We start from the raw sequence: 21,394 nt of genomic DNA, 5'->3' as shown, positions 1-21,394 counted from the left end.
TTCTTTGTCAGATTTAATCATGATTTTTTATATTTCGTAATATTTATTTTTTATCAATTTTTGGATAAAACTGACTGCTTATTATTTTAAATTAATTTTACGTGACTAATTACTCAAATTAAATAAGAATTATAATACCTAATATTTCATTCGCCGAATACATAAAAAATGCAACCAATTTGCAAAGCGATAAAAAGAAAAATTGTATAAAAAGAGGAAACTCGAAAGAATTGCCAATTATTAGCTTCTCCGTAAATAAAACAATCGTGAGTAAACAACGATTCTCGTAATTCGCAACGATTTAAAGCGTTTTTATTGTTTCAATTATATGTTGCAATTTAAAAAAAAAAATTGCGTGCCTTTCAATCACAATTTCGAGATAAAGCGAGCGAGAGACGCAGCTGAAATGATCGGAGAATCTCGACACGATGCTCGCCGATCGAAAAGTTTCTTCGTTAAGTCGACGAACTTTTTCTGCAGACTTTCGTGCATCGCAACCAGGCCGACCGATAGGAAATGTTGACTCTCGTCCGCGTTTCCCACACAAACAAGTAAGAAATTTTGCGCGACGCGTCCGTTGGCTCCAATTAGCGACCCATTGTCAGGCAGATCTCCGTGTGTACGCAATCGGAGGCTCCATTGAAAACTTCCCGGACGATCCCAAATCCCGGGACGGCGGCGTTCCGGTTTATTTTCAACGAATTTCTGCTCGAGCTCTATTTGTCCAACGTGACCACTTCGTCCATCATCGATCGCTGCCGTGGCGTCGAAATGAAGAAGATTAATGAAAGCGCGAAAGAAAAGGCGAGACGCGAGAGAGAAATTAAACAGGACGATTAAATTCCCAATCACCGTCTTCGAATAATTAAAGTTCTATTATATCGACATCTCTCGTTAATAAAAAAATCTATGACCTAAAAATCCAAGCATCGATTATTATCATGGCCGAGGCTTATACACGACAATTTTTTTAATCAATTTACTCCATGTAATATATATTAGTAATTGAGCCTCGTTAGAGACACGCGCGAATATTTGCAAATGTCAAACGTGCCATAATAAATTCTCAGTAATAATTCATCTTTCGCTAACGAGATTGTCTACTTTGAATATCAAAATTATATATCTGTGTGTCGTACATATCATCAATATAACTCGCCATTAATAAAAATAGCAGTTATTTTTAGTTTGTTTTTTTGTTATATAAAGATTTCTATAAAAATTATAAAAATAAAAAATTATAAAAAAATTTGAGTCCTTTATATCTCATATAAAATAACAAAATTATCTAAACGTATATTTTTTATTTATTTTATAATCAGACATCTTTTTTGCTATCAGGATTGATATCTAAGAAATATTTCTGAGGATTGGAAGAAAGAATTATTTTGATCGAGGCGAAAAAGATGGAAAAATGAAAACCATTGGCAACAAACCCGTCAGCCTCTACAATACAAAGTCGATGGAGTATCCTCGAGCGCAACTTGACGATTGCTTCCGAGAACGTAATGTGTATTTTTTTCTTTTCTTCCTCTTCTTTTTTTATCGAGTTGTGCTCTTCGACTCCATTACCGGCAGACGAACGACGTAACCAACTTCGAGAGGCACCACACGGTTTCATTTCTTTTTCGCTACCTCCAGTTGTTGACTCTACCGCACGGTAGAGCAAGCAAGACGTGCTTTTCCGAAAGCTCTATAAACACGGACTTAACTATCGTGCCAATTCAAGCGAATTTGAGGGAGACGCTGCAGATGAAAAATATTACGCCTCGGAATAAACACGCGGAAATATAAAGTACACGTTTTCCGCGTCGCGATAAATTATTGCGTTCAGAAAAAGCTTTGCAGATCGATAGCGAAAAGAGAGACGAACGAGACAATTTTAAAGTGTGCGCATCTTAAATCAATATTAGATTAACAAAAGTTATTCTTTGTTATATTTATCTTTTTAAAATTATATTTTGTCTACATACTTAGCACAATAAATAGAATATTTCTCTTTGATCAGTAACAAAAATCCAAAAATATTAAAAGCATATTTTTTTCTCAAATTTGGTTAAAAGTCTCATTCAAAACGAGATAACGAAAATTTGAACCGTAAAGTGTCGCGATCGCAGATCGACAAACAATACGCCAATCAATAGATAACCCATTAATGAATCGTGTCTGCAACGAATCATTGTCGCATGCATTCGCTGCAAACCTGGCCAATTATATTAAATCAACAAAAGTTATTCTTTGTTATATTTATCTTTTTAAAATTATATTTTGTCTACATACTTAGCACAATAAATAGAACATTTCTCTTTGATCAGTAACAAAAATCCAAAAATATTAAAAGAATATTTTTTTCTCAAATTTGGTTAAAAGTCTCATTCAAAACGAGATAACGAAAATTTGAACCGTAAAGTGTCGCGATCGCAGATCGACAAACAATACGCCAATCAATAGATAACCCATTAATGAATCGTGTCTGCAACGAATCATTGTCGCATGCATTCGCTGCAAACCTGGCCAATTATATTAGATCAACAAAAGTTATTCTTTGTTATATTTATCTTTTTAAAATTATATTTTGTCTACATACTTAGCACAATAAATAGAACATTTCTCTTTGATCAGTAACAAAAATCCAAAAATATTAAAAGAATATTTTTTTATCAAATTTGGTTAAAAGTCTCATTTAAAACGAGATAACGAAAATTTGAACCGTAAAGTGTCGCGATCGCAGATCGACCAACAATACCCCAATCAATAGATAACCCATTAATGAATCGTGTCTGCAACGAATCATTGTCGCATGCATTCGCTGCAAACCTGGCCAATTATATTAAATCAACAAAAGTTATTCTTTGTTATATTTATCTTTTTAAAATTATATTTCGTCTACATACTTAGCACAATAAATAGAACATTTCTCTTTGATCAGTAACAAAAATCCAAAAATATTAAAAGAATATTTTTTTCTCAAATTTGGTTAAAAGTCTCATTCAAAACGAGATAACGAAAATTTGAACCGTAAAGTGTCGCGATCGCAGATCGACAAACAATACGCCAATCAATAGATAACCCATTAATGAATCGTGTCTGCAACGAATCATTGTCGCATGCATTCGCTGCAAACCTGGCCAATTATATTAGATCAACAAAAGTTATTCTTTGTTATATTTATCTTTTTAAAATTATATTTTGTCAACATACTTAGCACAATAAATAGAACATTTCTCTTTGATCAGTAACAAAAATCCAAAAATATTAAAAGAATATTTTTTTCTCAAATTTGGTTAAAAGTCTCATTCAAAACGAGATAACGAAAATTTGAACCGTAAAGTGTCGCGATCGCAGATCGGCAAACAATACCCCAATCAATAGATAACCCATTAATGAATCGTGTCTGCAACGAATCATTGTCGCATGCATTCGCTGCAAACCTGGCCAATTATATTAAATCAACAAAAGTTATTCTTTGTTATATTTATCTTTTTAAAATTATATTTCGTCTACATACTTAGCACAATAAATAGAACATTTCTCTTTGATCAGTAACGAAAATCCAAAAATATTAAAAGAATATTTTTTTCTCAAATTTGGTTAAAAGTCTCATTCAAAACGAGATAACGAAAATTTGAACCGTAAAGTGTCGCGATCGCAGATCGACAAACAATACGCCAATCAATAGATAACCCATTAATGAATCGTGTCTGCAACGAATCATTGTCGCATGCATTCGCTGCAAACCTGGCCAATTATATTAGATCAACAAAAGTTATTCTTTGTTATATTTATCTTTTTAAAATTATATTTTGTCAACATACTTAGCACAATAAATAGAACATTTCTCTTTGATCAGTAACAAAAATCCAAAAATATTAAAAGAATATTTTTTTCTCAAATTTGGTTAAAAGTCTCATTCAAAACGAGATAACGAAAATTTGAACCGTAAAGTGTCGCGATCGCAGATCGGCAAACAATACCCCAATCAATAGATAACCCATTAATGAATCGTGTCTGCAACGAATCATTGTCGCATGCATTCGCTGCAAACCTGGCCAATTATATTAAATCAACAAAAGTTATTCTTTGTTATATTTATCTTTTTAAAATTATATTTCGTCTACATACTTAGCACAATAAATAGAACATTTCTCTTTGATCAGTAACAAAAATCCAAAAATATTAAAAGAATATTTTTTTCTCAAATTTGATTAAAAGTCTCATTCAAAACGAGATAACGAAAATTTGAACCGTAAAGTGTCGCGATCGCAGATCGACAAACAATATCCCAATCAATAGATAACCCATTAATGAATCGTGTCTGCAACGAATCATTGTCGCATGCATTCGCTGCAAACCTGGCCAATTATTGCCTCGCAAATTCCCGCCTTCGTGAAGATCCCTAACGACATTTCCGTCAACCATCCAATGTCGACGTCCCGCGCGAACTTGCCACTTCAGCTTGCGCGGATAATGGGGATGCGACGCGGAAGGGATGAAGAGGAGAGGTAGATGCGGTGGATTGCATTGTTGCATCGACTAATTGGATGCGAAAGAGAAGGATGGAACGAGACGCGCGTGTTGAAACCGCGAATGTGTTCGCGTGCGACTCCAACCGCGAGAAAACACGCGGAACTTTGTCGGAGAAGTCGACGCGAATCCGACGCGGTCGGTTTGTTGCCCGTCATTGTGCCTTTGCTTCTCCTAATTAGCACAACAGATTCGTAAAGTATCGCCGTGAAGGATCCAATCCTCTTTTTCTCTCCATTATTGGAAAAGAGTAGCGGTGTTTTAGTAAAGTCGTTACATCTTCGATATAGATTTTCTGTTACGAAAAACCTCGTGTAATCTCATCATTTTTCTACGTGGATACATCGCGGTATCTTTATTGTCCCGATATTTAGGAAATACGTAATAATGGAAAGCTGCATAAGACTCTTTGTCATCCATTTCCATTCATAAAATAGTTTAGCTTGCCTAACGACCTTTGTAAAATCCAATATCAGTAAACATTTTCCGCGATTCAACCCCGTTATTTGAAAATCGAAAACCAACGAGATGCAGAGTATTAAACTTTTGTATAAAAAAAAAAATAAAAAATAAAAAAAATAAATGCATATTTATTCCGCGCGTCGCGAGATAAGCATTTTCTTGCTCGGTGATAAATTCTTTCACCCCTTTCCTATTACGTTGCTAAAATACGAAAGACTCGCGACGAAACTCTATTTAGGTGTCGCGTCGCGAGATGCGCCGTGAGATTTATCCCGAATCATGAGACGAAGCAGATTTACGGGGAACGAAAATTGAAGGAAGTTGCCCGTCGCGATTTATCACGATTTTTCCGAGGCTTCCGACCGAGTCGTGAATGAGATTGAGAGTGTTCTATAATAGTCCCGGCCGCGTAAATACCTGGGCATGACACTCGCGATTTAACGTCAATCTTGACTGTGTAAGTGGCAGAGAAAGAAAAGGAGAAGATAAATAAATACGAGCTTTCGATCTGTGTACAGCACTTGGCTCCTTTTCCATCTTCTCGCAAGAATACGAAACTAATATTAAGAAACAAACTCTAGATGGAAACTATTATATGAACTTTAAAGCGCTCTTCCTCGCTCTCTCTCTCTCTCTCTCTTCCTACCGGAAGTTGAATAATATATTTTATATAACTGTGGTCTGTCAAACATTTCCAACCTTCTTTAGATATGCACAGTTTTTGTTCCTCGTGCATAATCAGAATTTCAGAACAAAACTGTTAATAATAATTATGTAGTAATATTTCTGTCATAATTTGATAATATATCTTTTGACAATTCATTGTCTGTCTTTATTAACTTGCTAAAACGGGATTCTTGCACTTTTATATATATTTAATATTTATTATCGAGCAGAGATACTTAGGATACTGTGTATATATTTAGGATACTCTGTATCATAATAATGGTTATCAATTAATAATGATAAATTAATTAAGATCATATTGCAGTAGCCGTATAGTAGAGAATACCTGTATTCCAGATTGAATTATTGCTAGGTAACAAAGTTACTACTGCACCATACCTCCTTCGCTAAGAGGCAACTAATTCAATCATATGTTCAGTTGCGACCAAAGCAAAGCAAAACCCAAAAACGTTTCGTCTATTCTCTCCTTTCCTATATACATATAGAAGCCAGATTCCTGCTCCCACGGGATATAATTTCAATTTTACATCTTGTGCACCGTATTTTCCATATCCCGCATAATGGAAAAAGTTATCCAACAAAGTGGATTTCGTCACGGAACCAAACTTACAAAGTTTAAAATTATACTCGGGATTATATTACGTAAGATCATTTCTTGGATAATGTTAATCCAATAAAATTGAAAAAGAATACCAAATTTTTATTTTCTAGTGATCACACGCACAAAAGAGATTGCAATTTTATAAAACTCGTTGAAATTTATATCTCAATATACATAGTTATAAAAAAGCCCAGAAAGAATGAAAAATAACACTTGACACTTATTCCCTAACAACACAACATATCCGAAAGACGTTTTAGAGAATATCCAGAGAACATCAAAGATCCTCTAGATGTTTTTCGGATATATGCGTGCTGTTAGGGAATAAGTGTCAAGTGTTATTTTTCATTCTTTCATTCTGGGTTTTTTTATAACTATGTATATTGAGATATTAAGATATAAATTTCCACGAGTTCTAAAATTGCAATCACTTTTGTATACTATTCGATTGAATTTACTTAACAAGCACGTTGATACGAATCTTTCGACAAACTCGCAGGTCGCATTGCTTAAATTAGATTACGATATTATGTCAGGAGCGCGTCCAAAATAGCACGTGAAATCACTGTCGTATAGAAAAGCGCATCCGCGCGCAGCCATAATTCGGCATCTCTATATGCCACCTGGGCGGTTTCGTTTAATCGAAGAAGTTATCGAGCGAAATTGCTTTCTGCGGCTTTAACGTACAATTGTACACTAGCCCGCGCAAGGCTGCTGCAGAAAGCTGGCGCATATAATGGGACAGATCAAAGGAGTTTGCGGCCAAAGCTTATCCGCCTCGTATACTATGCGCGCAAGATAGCACAATTCAAGTATGTGTGTGCAAATGTGTGGGTGTATGGGGGTGTGTGAGCGTGTGCTCTCTCCGCCGAGGGCTGACAAAGAGGCGTGCTTTCGGAGACGTAAATTATTCGCATATTACATTCGCGAATTCTCGAAAATCCTAGACACAGCGGCCATTCGGACACAATAATTAATATTCTCAGCGAGACGCGCCGAACCATATTCATGCGTCGCGTCGTCATGTATCTGCACAACGAGAAAATCATGTCGCACGCTGTAAAATAGCGACTACAAACAACGCTATAGAATAAACGAGTTACACTCGCTCGTTCGTTAAGACGATTTATCGAATTCGTTAGAAATTCCGGTTTTCTGTAAATCTAAATTATTCTGCGTTCTAAATAATATGTGACTAAAATACTACGAAAAAAGTAAATCTCTCCATCTTGTCGCAAAATATTTAACATGTATTAAAAATAAATAATATATAGAATTATTGATAAAAAATTTATTATCAGAAGAATACTTCGCGGTATATAATTTATACTTAAAATTGTGAATGTAATTAATTCATCAAATAAATAATTTATCAGACAATTTTAATACATTATATTAACACGCAGAATCAAACTTTTTCATACTCGCGAAACTTTTTAATGGTCGAAGCAGTCTTCTTGTTTTACGAATGGCGGTAGCATCGAGGAAGAAGTAGATCTATGGTCTACTTTCGGCCTTTTAAGTTTCCATTATCGAGTAACTCCTACCATCTAGATGGATGTGCGCGCATTTTCTTTCCCGCATTCTTTTTCCTTTTAAAACCTCGCAAAAGGAAAAAACCGATTTATTGCAAATTATTCGAAAGCCGGTGCATTTTTCGCTACTGTATACTTCAACGCTATTTATTCGCATTAATATGCATCAGATCAAATACTCGTTTCCGCGCGTAAAATGCGACGCGTAACGTAGAGCTTTGGATAAATCAACAGTTGACGCTCTATATATGTACATACGAAACATTAGTATTTGTACAAACATCGCGATTGTTTCCACGGCACGATAATTCACGTCAATAGATTGCAAAGTGCAGTGTCTCTGTAATGTGTTATTGATACGTCGACTGTTGGGAGGCGCAATCGATCACGCGCGTTTGTAAAAGTGTCGTTTGAAGGGAGATACCCATGTCGGATGAGCAACGAAAATATCGACTCATTAATTCAGTCTCGTGTAATTGGCAGTGATAACGTAGACAACTGCGGGGAGTTGTCGCCCGTACATATTTATGCGCTTTTCCATGTTGCTTTTTAAAAGGCTATCTCGATGAATCAACGCTACAAAGAGTGATACGAATTCCATCAATAATATTCTTACTACATGGTATTTTCATTTTCCGTATAATGTAAAATATATATAGTATGTATATAGAAGAATTCTGTATTACTTATGACAAATAAATTTCAATAATATATTTTAATTGCTTCTTCTGTCTTGATCTGGTAATCGTATAATAAAAATTTACACACGCGCGCGTGTACGCAATCATGAAAAAAAAAATACATAATTTGCATCATTTAAGTCTAATAGTTACTCATATTCTGTTAATGCTGAACGATGAAAATATGTCGCGCATAATTACTTTTGCATTGTTAAAATCTATCAGAGATACGCTCGATTAAAAACAGTATTACAACTGCGAACGTGCTTTTACATTTACAGCAGAAATATAAAGATCTCGCTTCTCCCGCGTGCGCGAAAAACACCGCGACAAACATATCATCGCGCGATATTATAATCGCAGATTGCTGCGGTCGCGTTCATTAATTCAAATTCACCGCATAATCGGCGCAAATGGCGCTCAAATCAGAGAAAACGAGCGAAATTTGTCACCCGCGGCCTCGTGAAATTAATAAGTCCCGATAGCAACCTCGTATATATATATCGGTGCATTAATTCGGCACGAAATAAATGCGCGTGTAATCGATATTACTATATGAATGCCTCGTAAAATCGCGCACATGTGTGTGTGTGACGCATTGTAAGATGTATTTACACGAATCAACGTATTTGTCCAACTGAGACAGGCGCTCGCATCGCAGGATTCCATGCCAATTAGTAATTACCTAATTAGCTATGCTGTCGGTGCGCAGAACGATTATTATTGTCCTGCGGCTAACAGAGATTGCTGCGGGTCCGGAGAAGATGGATCGAATTACTTGGAGAACATCGCTTGCAGCCGTTGCGAAATTCAGTTATGGAGAGTAGATTTACGACAGATTTTTAATCGAATTTATAATGCACATGCGACAAAAAACACACATACAGGATGTATCGATGTACTATGCAAACTAGTCAAAGAGAAAGAAAAAGATTGCTACTGCTGTCCAAAGTAATAATTGATTATTTCGCAATATGAAATTTGCGCTGCAACAGAGAACGACGGCTACAAAAGATAATCCGGATAAAACTATACTGTAATTCTGACAGAGCACTCACGTCGACAACTTATTGCGAGTTTTCTTTATGAAATAAAAATCGAGAAAATCGATATACATTTATTTTATTTCTAAACAACAAGTTATCTTAAAAATTGGGTCCAAATTATTTCCACCTGTAACCAACCATGCACAAAGTTTCGACAAATTCGAGAAATAAATAATCAAGTGTCTCGAAAGCATTAAATTAGAGATTATTTCAGTCTGGGGGAAAATACAACGCTTATTCGCCCTTCTTTTTCGAATTGATTGCTTCCGTCGGAGCAACAAGTGACGAATGGAAGAAATAAATTGTCCGCCATTGATACAAAGTGTATCATAAAAATGTTAATTCGATGGGGCTGTGAGCGAACGCGTCATTAAATCCGGCGAGCGATGCCGAGTACGTACAAACTCCCATATGATTGATGAAACGATAAAAGTTGGCGTGTCAAACAGTGAAGTAGAAAATTTCGCGAAAGCGCGCAGTGGTACGTGACGGTGAGCCTGCGCTAACTTACGAAGTTGATTAGCGGCATGCGACAATACCGTTTTCCGAAATTATACGTCACGTAAACACAGTTGCGAAGCACGTATATACGCAAGGGGACTAGCAATTTCGATATTATTATTAGATTAGCGACGTTAGTATACGATTACTATCGCTCTCTCTTTGCATATACATATTACCGGAGTTCTAAAAGGTTAAATATAGCGCAAGTTAATCTCGTTCAAAAAACATTAATACAAACTACGCTTAGATTTATCGCCTAATTCTATACATGTACGAACTCTTTAATCAATTTGACCAACATTTTTTTCAAGAAACAATTCTTTCTCCTTCATCCTTTAGAAAGCTAAAATGTTTATTGAGATTTATTTTTGGTTTGCGTGAAAATGATTTATTTGTGTCTGGCAACGCGTGAACGGAAATTATATTGCTTTATCTATTTTATATATTGCCTTCCGTGATAAAATGGAAATTTTCTGTTGCTGCATTTATTTCACTCATCGAAAGAAGTCTTGAATTATTCTATAAGGATGAAAACTGATTATCTATTCTTATATAGAATAATGGATCGGATAATGCTTTCATCGTGAGATGTTGCTCTTGTGATGTAACTTGCTTTAGAAGAGAAACGATATTTTAAATACTCGTTAAAAATTCTACTTCGAAGAAGCAAGACGGAAATTTCTCACTGGAAAGAATAAAGCATGTTGCACTGCCTTTTGAAGCATATCGTTATCTTCGATGGAATGCTCAGTGCAACTTTTGTCCTGCGAAGAAATTTTTCAGAAAGCAGAAAACTAGCGCGCGTGATAAAAAGCTGAAGAGAAAAACTTGTTAAGAAATCGAATTTTTATATTCCTATTATATTTACAAAAATCGAACGTTTATATTATTACAGTTTGTTATCTGTCATGTATAAATTATACGCAAAAAAGAGTGGTTCAATTAACTAAAAAAACTTTCGCACAATTTTATACCGTTCGATCGAATTGACAAACATTTCTCCATCACAAATATTATTACAAATACTTTTATGCACATATGTTGATCCAAAATAAAATTAATCTCGGGGGTATATGGTAAACTAAAAGTTTCAATGATTTCATAGCACAAACTCCCGCCTGACTGTGATGTTTCCAAGTAATTCCTCGCCGGTATCGCGTGCCCGGACGCTTGCATCGTTCTACAACGTCAAAAAGTTTTCCCACGATTTTTCTTAGACCGGCGCACGAGACGAAAAATATGCATTCTCCCGGTAGAGAGACGCTGACGCAACGCAAACGTCGCGAATTAAACGGCCGAACAAAATTGTTTCGCTTAAAGTTTAAGAGCAAAAATTCGCGACCGGTAGCAGGTAGCGGACATCTATCTCTCCTAGAAGATGAAAAACCCTTAAATGAGTTCGTTCTCTCGTAAAGTTTCTCTCGCGCGCGCGAGTCGCTGAAACTTTTAGTCGGGCGACGCCTCATCCTTTTCGCCTTTCCATCCCGGACGAGTCACGTATACTTGCGCTTGCATACCAATGAATTCGTCATGCTAAGTATTTTGCCAGTGAAATGGCGGTGGATGGAATAATATTATGTAACGATGTTATATAATATACAGGGTGTTCGGGAACTCCGGTGCCAACCGTTGAGGGGTTGTAGGGTAGGTGAAAAGATGATGATTTTTCCTCAGCAAAAATGTTGAGAAGTCAATAATTTTCGAGTTATAAGCGATTGAAAAAAATGGGTTTTTTGAAAACTAAACGTTTTGGAGTTCAAAGTCTAACATAATTACATTCTTCAGTTAATTTCAGGTAGAGTTTACTATAATACAATTTTAATTTGAGGCTTAGTTATAAAGATACATAATGACAAATATTGGAAAGTTGTAAAAAATGATGACCTTTTTTGACATTTTCGCTGAGGAAAAATCGTTCCCAAATTGACCAAAGAATCCATTTGTGATCGTTGGTCCGTTAGTTACCGAACACCCTGTATACATATATAAGTATAATCATTTTCCTTGCGCATCCGCCGCGTAAATCCTTATCTTTTTTTTTTTTTAAGAGACCTATTTTCTCCGCTTTGCCCGTTTATCCTGATAAAATAAAGTATATAACGCATATGACGTCGTAAAAATGCAAGATAGAAAACGTCAACATAGTACGTTTTTTTTATTACGTACTATCGCGTTCGTAAAGAGACATAGCGCAGTTGTCTTTTCAACGTCGAGACGACCTGAGACGCTAATTAGAATCACGTCTAATTAGCATTTCGTCTCTCGTATTTTTCGCATTTTCTTGAAGCAATTAGCACAAATTGACCGTGGTACGTCCAAGAGTATGCGATATAATTTCTGAAATGACGATAACGCGCGGGTGCAGTTTTTAAATTCCGTACACCCTGAGAGATATTATTCTGTCGGTTCAACGAGCCACTATAACGACAGAGGCTCCTTTATTCCACGAGAATAATGATTAGAGTCGACTGACATGCACGAAACTACCTGGGCTACGGACGCTGAAGGAAGGCTCGATAGAATCGAACACGCTATTCCCTATTCGCGATTCCTCTGCTCGCTCCTTGTTCGCGAGAAAGTTTCAATGATGAAACCGCGTTTTCTTCCACGCCGTAATATCGATCGGCTGCTTTTACGACCGGCTATATGAATGTACTTTTTTTCTGATATTTTTGAAGCACGTATTTTATATGCCGCGTGCGATATTTTATTTTTTATAGCGCGCGATAAAACTGTGTCAGTAAACGTAAAGAGATGAAAAATAATTAATTCATACAATAACGACAGAATTCTGAAAATCCTTCAATATTTAATTTTCTTTCGCTATTAGTTCATTTTTCAAGTTTTGCATTCGCCCGAAATTTGTAACAATGGGTGCTCGTTTTTTTAGATTTAAAAGATCGATACGGAATAAAAGAACATTCGGTTGTAAGAAATGTAGAGTTTTCTGAGATGTTCGCTAGATATTCAAAATAGGTTCTCCAATTTTTAACTTTGTTATCGAGATTCTGGAAAATACGCGTCTTTCTTGATCACGGTCTTATTAGTATACAGGTCAGGACACTTGATATAAAAGTGCTACATGCTGTCAAGCGTAACAAAATGTAACTAATGTGACTGGCCGATTTATTCAATGTGCGCTAGCGCAGATTTTTTTATTTGACAGTTAGAGTTTGTGCACAATGGAAAAAATGTTAAAAATAAACACGGTTAAAAAACCGTCGGAATAAATATAAAATATTAAAAATAGTTTGTATTAAATGATTTAAAAATATGGAAATATATTATAATAAATATATTATATATTATATAATAGGCCTGAGTTGGCCGCCATATTGGTTACATTTTTTTATACCCTTCATTTTAATGAGTGTCCTGACCTGTATATAAGATCGTGCCTTCGAATTTAAATTTACGCGAAAAAAGTAAAAAAAAAAAAAAAAAGCGGATTATAATCGTAATTTATTTTCTCCATTATCCGTGTAAAGGCAGCCCGTATAACAATTTCAGCCAAGTGACGCGAAGTCTGCATTGCGGATCTCCCGACTATAATACCCTGACAATGCAACGCACAGTGAAGTCACGTGTCTATAACGTCACGGGGCGTCTTAATTTCATGCATTGGGAGCGGATCGATGGCTGAGAGAGGATCTCAGCTACCATCCCCATATAAAGCCTCGGTTACGGTTTGTTTCCGCGAACACACCCCCGTCGGTTAAACTGGAGCTTTAACATCGCCCGAGGGAGGGCACGAAGTTTGCAAGTAACGCGAGTAACAGACGCGACTCTCGATAACGTATTCTCGATTCAGCGGAAATGTCATACTTCGCTTTATGGCGCTATTCCAGGTCAGACCTATCGTTTTCGTGACCCGTATGCAAACTAAAAGGTGCAAAATGCGCCTGAATTAATAAACATTACGGAACTTCGATCTTTTTATACGAAGAGTGAAACGCGGTCGTACATTTTCTGCGGCGTGAAAAAAAATTTAATTAAACCGTTATAATTTATCACAGAACTGTAGAATTGTCGAGTAATAAGAAATTCTATAGACTCGTCTTTTGTATTAATGATCGCGACATCAAGGCAGGCCAGAGCACTTAGATTAAATAGGAAACTGTTCCATTTAAAGAGAATAATATTGCTTCGAGCATTTTTTCGTAATTACAACGAAACATTTCATAAGGCAGAAGACCGCTCTTCGTGTCAATGACCGTAATAATGCCCTCATATTAAAAGAGTTGCAGAAAGAGCGAAGCGAATCTCGGACTCAGCTTCATTTTGCCAGACCGATTCGAACAACAATAAATAAAAATGGCATCGCCATGCGATTATTACAAGATCGTATGTGCTTCCATATCATCGAAGGAATATCGTGAAACGGACGTGTGCAAGGAACAATTTTCCTCGTTAGATCGATTACAATGAGGATGCAAAAGCCATTGCATGGTTCGTAGAATCGCACAAACGCGTCGGGATTTCGTAACAAAAGCGTTCTCCGGCGAAACGAAACGTTGACATTTCGAGAAAACGGCTGTACAGAAACTGTACTGCCTTTACAAGACAGAATGAATCTCGTTTTCCCTTCGTAACCGACGATGCGTGTAAGCTCGCAACATTTCGAGTCCTGGCTCTCTCGACACTTTTGGATTCATCGCCGGGAGTTCGCCCTCGAGGGAAAGAGAAAGAGAGGCGTGGCAGAAAAGAAAGGAAGGAAGGAAGGAAGGCGAAGAAAGAAAAGACATCGAGCACGAGACGCGAAGGCGACGACGCAGAAGTGCCGCGGAACAGAGTGCAAGATGGTGCACGTCCACCCACCTTTCTTCACTCTCTCTTTCTCTCCCTCGAGCTTCTCCGGCCGATCCTCCTTGTCGCACTTTCGCGGCGGCAGCAGCCATGCATTGATCGCGGGATGAAAAGTGCTATGTTACCGCCGTGGCCGGTTGAATCGGGAGAGTTGAGTGCATTTTCCATTCGTCACCAACGTTTTATCATCCCTCGCTTTTTTCGCCCTATCCCTCTCTCTCTCTCTTAGCCTAGCGAGAGAGGCGCTGTTACTCACCCTTTTCGCGCAGTTTTGTCGGAAACGCACACGTGTGTCGTCTCTGATACGCGACAGAGCTTGAACGACGTACTCGCGATTTCTCGTTGCAGCAGCTTTTCTTTCTGAGCCGCGCTGCCCTTCTTTGCGAAACAATTCTACGCGTTCGTTATACTTGGCTTCGATGTCGCGCGAAGGAAAGAAAAATTTACTTCCCAATAATGTCGAATGCTTTATAATAGGTATCGACAGCTTTCTACAGCATTGTGTTTGTGTAAAATGTAAATTTCAGACTCTCTTATCATATTTCATATAAATGCGGGATGAAAAAGATTTTGAATTAAATGTACGAAAGAAAGCAACGCGTCAAGATTCGATATTAATAATGGAGCTTTTAAACGAATCAAAAATATATATTTGATATAATATTTACTGTCACACTTCGAGTATGATTTTTATCGTTTTATAAAAATGATTCTTAAAAATTCATGTAAATAGATTATATTAAATTTAAAAAAACATGCTCGATTTGAACACATATTTTTTCCTCCTTTTTTTCATAAACCGCGTACATTTGTACACGAGAGCCACATTTTTCTACCATGCACGAAAATAAGTGACGACTTTACATTTCCCTTAACGATTTCTTTCTCACCGTTCTCGATGTTTTCCGTCAAGCTCGCATTGCCTTCGCACCGCGAATGCATTTTGTGTTACTAACATTTCAAGCATTTTCGCGCCAAAATTTACTCGTTTAATGAGACTCGTCTAAAATAATATTCCACAAATTTCTCAGTTCCCAGAAATCTTTTCAATACGAAGGTCGAGTCTGTAAGGCCGATGCGCACGAAAATTCTCAAAACTTCAACAATATATACATATAATTATGCATGGTACCTTGATATATCCTATAAACTGCGAGATATATTTCGCTCAAATCCGTTTTCACGAAGGATGTTAACATCACTCACCTAACGAGGGGGCGAAAGTCAAACTGGACGAGGTTGGCACGAATCTGAAACACAATACAGATGTATGCTGTTATTATTAGTACCGCCAGAGTTGGTCGCGTAATTGTAACTAACTTCGACTTTAGCTGAGCGAATAATTAGCTATTGTTTCCTAAAAGCTCCAATGTGCCGGCACAGTGTACCATGGAATGTAATAAAGTGCTGCATTCAAACAATAAACAGATCCATAAATGACGAACTGTGAAACATGTTTCGCAATTGTAAAGCTTTTCTAAAAAAAAGAGGGGAGGAAGAGAAAGAATTTCAGGTGCAAAAAATACGATAAAGAGAAAAGTTTTCATGTGTTTTCCGTGTTCCTTTCTCTTCAAATAAATTTTTGTTTTCAATTTATTTCATATTATTTATTCACGCCGTCGCAACACATTACAATTTATCTTCCGAACGCGCGTCAATTATTAAATTCAAATTTATCACCGACAGTTTCGCGAACGCGAGCTTTTATTCGAAACAAATACTATGTAGATCTAAAATTAAGAGAGATAACAAAGTTGCGAAATAATGAAGAATGGCAGCGGTGCAGGCTCGTGTTGGATTACCGTATATATCAGCTAAGCCGGTTTTCATGACAACGAACGTACATTAGTACAGAGGACATCTTCGTGTCTCATAGTGAAGCAAAAGCACGAGAAACAAAACTCTGATGTATCCGCGAAACGAAAAGTTCCCACAGACACGTTGCAACAGTTTAATTGAGTGCTGGAATGCGAAGGACATGCTTCTCGCGTAACTATAGCCAGTGCTAAAATTAAATTCCCGTCGTCGCTGTTATTGGAAGGACCGCGTTTTAGTTTTACTTGATTTCGAATGCGCGATATGTCGTGAAATTAGAACCGAAACAAAATTATTCAAAGCTAGTACACTCTGCTCTGAATAATATCGCATCTCTCGTTAATTATTAAGAACGTACTGTAAATTCAAAGCACATGCAAATATCAAAATGTTACTGTCATCAATCTTAAATTATAATTAGCTTGATTTTTTAATCGTTTAAATTGTTTATTAAAAAAATAGATATTTAAAAAAAATTGTCATCTTCAATGATCAAAGTTGCAACATCGTACTGTCGCGTTTTACAAACACAGAAAGATAATGTATTATTTGTATGAATAAAATCTTGTTTATCGTGTTCTCTCTTGGGCAACGAAGACAGTAAAGTGCGCAACATTTTTCTGAAATGGTGCTAAAAATTTCACCGCGAGAGAAAGAGAAAGCACCCCGGAGGAAATGTGAAAATAAATTTCTATGACCAATCCGGTAACGCGCTAGAGGATTCAGGATTACCACGGTTTTGTTCCGTCGTTAATCCTTTCTCGTCGTATTTCGTTTCAGTTAATTCCTGTTGGTTCCCCACGTGACATCATTTATTAAATCCGGAAAACCGGGATCGTACGCTTCGTGTGCGCGCACAAAACTTTGACGTAAAAACATCGTAAAATGCAGATGTATATGCTGTTTCGAGAGACAACAAATTTCGACATCGATTTTCAAGATACCGCGTTCTCAAACGATGCAAAAAAAGAATACAAAAAAAAAAACAAGAGAATATATTTTACCTTATAAATAAATAAATATTTTGCATTTTTTTCAGATTATTAAATTATATTCAGTTAAAAATATGAATTTTCAAACAGTATCGAAAGATATCCGCGTACAGAAAATTTTGACTAAAAAAATAATTTTTACATATAAAAACATATAAAATTATATAAAAAAAGTTTACGACATCGAAATTAATCTAGAAAAAATCTACAAAATTCCTACACAAAATTGAGCAAATTTCGTAATATACATATATTGAATAATCTTCGCATATATATATTCTATACCGCTTTTCAGTCTGCCAAATTGAAAAATAAACGACGTGTTAATAAATCTCCGAAGACAGTCGCGGTGCCCTCGTTAGCGCAATAGCGCCATTCGTCAGATTACATTCGAACTTAGTCAGGTATCGGGTCTCAATTTGTATGACAAAACCGTTCGATGATTCTCGCGCCATCGTATAAATCTTTTGCCGACGACGGGTGGAAATTTCATAAGAGAAAAACGTGTTCGATCGAACTGCAACAAAATAAATTGATTTTTCGCGGCTGGGTATAGAGAGGATGGGAACCAGAGAGGCTGTCCGCGTTCAATTCGGATATTTCGCATGCGAAACAGCCGTGTGGCATCGCACAGGCATTTCCATTTCCGTGTACAGCTCAAAAATACCCGCATGCATACGCCTTTACACACACCCGGACGAACGCGACGATCGCTCGTAATTTCATATTGCTATTTTGAACATTCCACGCGAATATATCTAACGGCCGATTTTTTTTTTCAGGTTAAATATTATTAAATTTACGCGAGAGAGCAGTAAAAAAAATATTTACGGAAAACTGTCCGTTTCGCTGTTTCATAAAAGACGCGCGCAACAAGTCTTTCCATTAAGCAGTTTAAATATATATGTATGTACATCGTGAAATAAAAGTGCACCGTTTTTTTTTTTTTTATTTACGGAATAAAACCGTAAAATATTAGCGTTTGCGTAGAAATTGTCGGTGAACAAAGTACTTATCAGCGTGATTATTAAAATGAGATGCTCGTGACGTAACTCTCCTTTTATTTTCTGAAACGAGAAAACTGGGGCATTTAAAATCTTCAATGATTCGATCCAAACAAAGCGAAAAGGAATGACGCGGACTAGGGATTAATCGAAAAATTTTTATCCGAATCACGGTTAGCCATTGTAATAGCCGGTACCACCCGGTATGCGGGATATCGATGATTCGCATGCAAACGACACCATATGCCTATGTGGAGTGGACGAAAATTCTGGAACACGCGGATTGAGAAACAAAAATAAAAAAATGAAAAAAGAAAAACAGCGAATCCGCGGAAAGCGAGCATATTTTTTCCTCTGTCGGAAAGGTTCGATAATCTGCCACCTGTTAGGCTTAAAAGTGTCAGACGAGGGGTCCAGAGCTGAAAACTGGCCGCTGGAAAAAAAATGGCCGAGTATATAAGCGGCGTCCGGAACAACGCGATATATATTTGCAGGCGAAAACGGGCTTGAATAACGGCGCCACGCCGGAACGAGTTGCCGGAATTTATCGGCGCGATTTTTCGGCGAAACAAAAAAACTGTCCTTTTATTTCGCGCGTAATAACAAAGCTCAAAGATACGGATTGAATCAAATGATAATTGATAAAAAAAAGAAAGAAAAAAAATCGACACAGAGAGGAGCGCAGATTAAGAATCTCGACGCGGAGCTTTGAACTCGTTAAGATAAACGTCCGACGATTTCTATAGCGTTTGTCGTAGGAAATTGAAGATCGATTTCTCTCTTTTCTCGTTTTAACGTTCGCGCGAAACGTGTTTCTTCCCCGAAGAACTCGAAGAAACGCGACCATCATACAGTAGGTATCCTCCAACAACGCGAGTAATTTTTTCATTTTAAGATCACGTCAATTGAACAATTTCTAGAAGAACGGAACCGTATATACGCGCTCGGCTATTGTTCTTGCTCCTATTTCACATCGCGAAGACGGAGGGAATAATTTCATTTTTCCGCGGTCTACCTTCTCCACCGAACGACGGTCACCACCGGTTTAACGGGTCAAACGTGCGACGACATATACCGCCGTGTCAGGAATGAAATTGCCACCGCTCCCGATGCTGGCTTTCCCGGAATTTTTATCGAAGAATCCGACGGCAAAAGCCATCCGACGCCGCGCGGACACGAATTATTGCCACTGCGGAATTTTCATCCCAGTCTAACCTACTGGGAGCAGATGCTGGGCTGCCGCTGCTCTGCTCGCCTCCGTTCGAATAATTTCCATTCCGCGATTTGCTTAATTCTATCCCTCTCGGCACCCTCTCACCGACCAGTAATCTTCACGGAATTAAGAAAACTGCATTATCTCTCCCGGCGAAAAGATCGATCATCAAAGGATTACGAATGCCACGAGAGTTCCGCCGTTATTGAAAATATTATTACCGAAAATATCGGTGTTGAAAAAACGAGGCAAATTTTTTTTAGGACCACTAGTTTTCGCGGCGGTCAATACCTACTATGTGCTAGGTTTAAATTAAAAACGTTACGATACAAAATTTAATTTTTATAACAGTCACATATCTCAATTTTTGCTTTCAAATAGAACGAACCTTTGTTTTATACGAGCGATACGTTTTATAGAGTCATATATACTAGTAACGTGATGTTTAATTTAGCATTTAATAAATATTGGCAGAAATCACATGCTTGAATCGAACGATATTAATTTACAGAGAAATATTTTTTAGATATCTATGAATTTTATCGCATATATTGCATAAGTATTATATACTAATAACATATAGTAAATAATAATCTCGAGGCATGAATCTAAAGTTATTAATTCTATATCATTTTACATAAATAAATTTTTATTAATTTATTTTAAGGTAATATTTTTTAATTTCGTTGTCTAAAAAGGAATATTAAAAAATTACGATAAGAAAGTTTTTCGCTCGACGAAACTTTCGCTAAGAGTAAGCCAGCCAAGGACTCTATATAGGTACGGAGAAGCACGAAACTACACAAAATCCCGTATATTACAGATCCATCCTGAATATATGAATTCCGAATATTTTCGTCCGGATGTGTCAATCTGCTCCCCAATATCTGCTTCGACAAACTTTTTATCGAACCAACGTCAGGTCGGTGATAGTAGTACTTCGTGATCGCGAGCTTTCAGGCAAGGGAAAAGCCGCTCGCGATATCATCGATTTTGCATCAAGGCCACGAAGAACCGGCAAGGACGAGTCGGTTCCACATCGGGACAACTTAATTAAGGAACGTTCCACCGACACAAGCGAGCACTCTTTAGTCACTTCCTACTCCTCTTTCCACCCGTCAGCAACCTTTAATAATTGCGCATCAACCACAGTGATTCCTAAGAGAGACTTTACGATCAAAGCTTTAATCATTTTTTAATTTCATAACATTAATTAAATATTTCATTTATATATATATATATATATATATATATAAGTTGGAAGAAATTTATTTAGCAATTTAAAATTGATGCTTCTCTCTACTTCTAAATTTATATCGCACAAGACGACGTACATATATATTTTTAAACGTGTCTTGTCGCAATTTGGATAGTTTTTTCAAGCTTCCGACATTATTCAGATTTTGTCGGAAAGGCACCACACTGCGCGCCATCGCTCACGTGACTCCGGGGGTAACACGAGGACGAGAAATTTAACTGGGTCACGTTTCGTTTCGCCCTGCGACGATGGCTCGTCGCGCCGTGA

At 37.0% G+C, this 21,394-nt stretch overlaps 1 protein-coding gene across 1 annotated transcript in view; it reads right to left on the bottom strand.

The window, feature by feature from the left end:
• The window catches only part of LOC114942845 (RNA-binding Fox protein 1), a 267,417-nt gene that overhangs the window by 208,309 nt on the left and 37,714 nt on the right, over positions 1–21,394 (bottom strand). Inside the window, exon 2 of the mRNA XM_029318296.2 lies at positions 16,052–16,095. The gene's annotated coding sequence lies outside the window, so the exon portion shown is untranslated. The remainder of the gene's footprint in view (positions 1–16,051; positions 16,096–21,394) is intronic.

This window comes from Nylanderia fulva, unplaced genomic scaffold (genome assembly GCF_048542155.1).
Source record: "Nylanderia fulva isolate GAGA-0341 unplaced genomic scaffold, ASM4854215v1 Scaffold2, whole genome shotgun sequence".
In the NCBI taxonomy this organism is placed as follows: Eukaryota; Metazoa; Arthropoda; class Insecta; order Hymenoptera; family Formicidae; genus Nylanderia; species Nylanderia fulva.
This window is presented reverse-complemented; position numbering and strand designations above follow the sequence as displayed.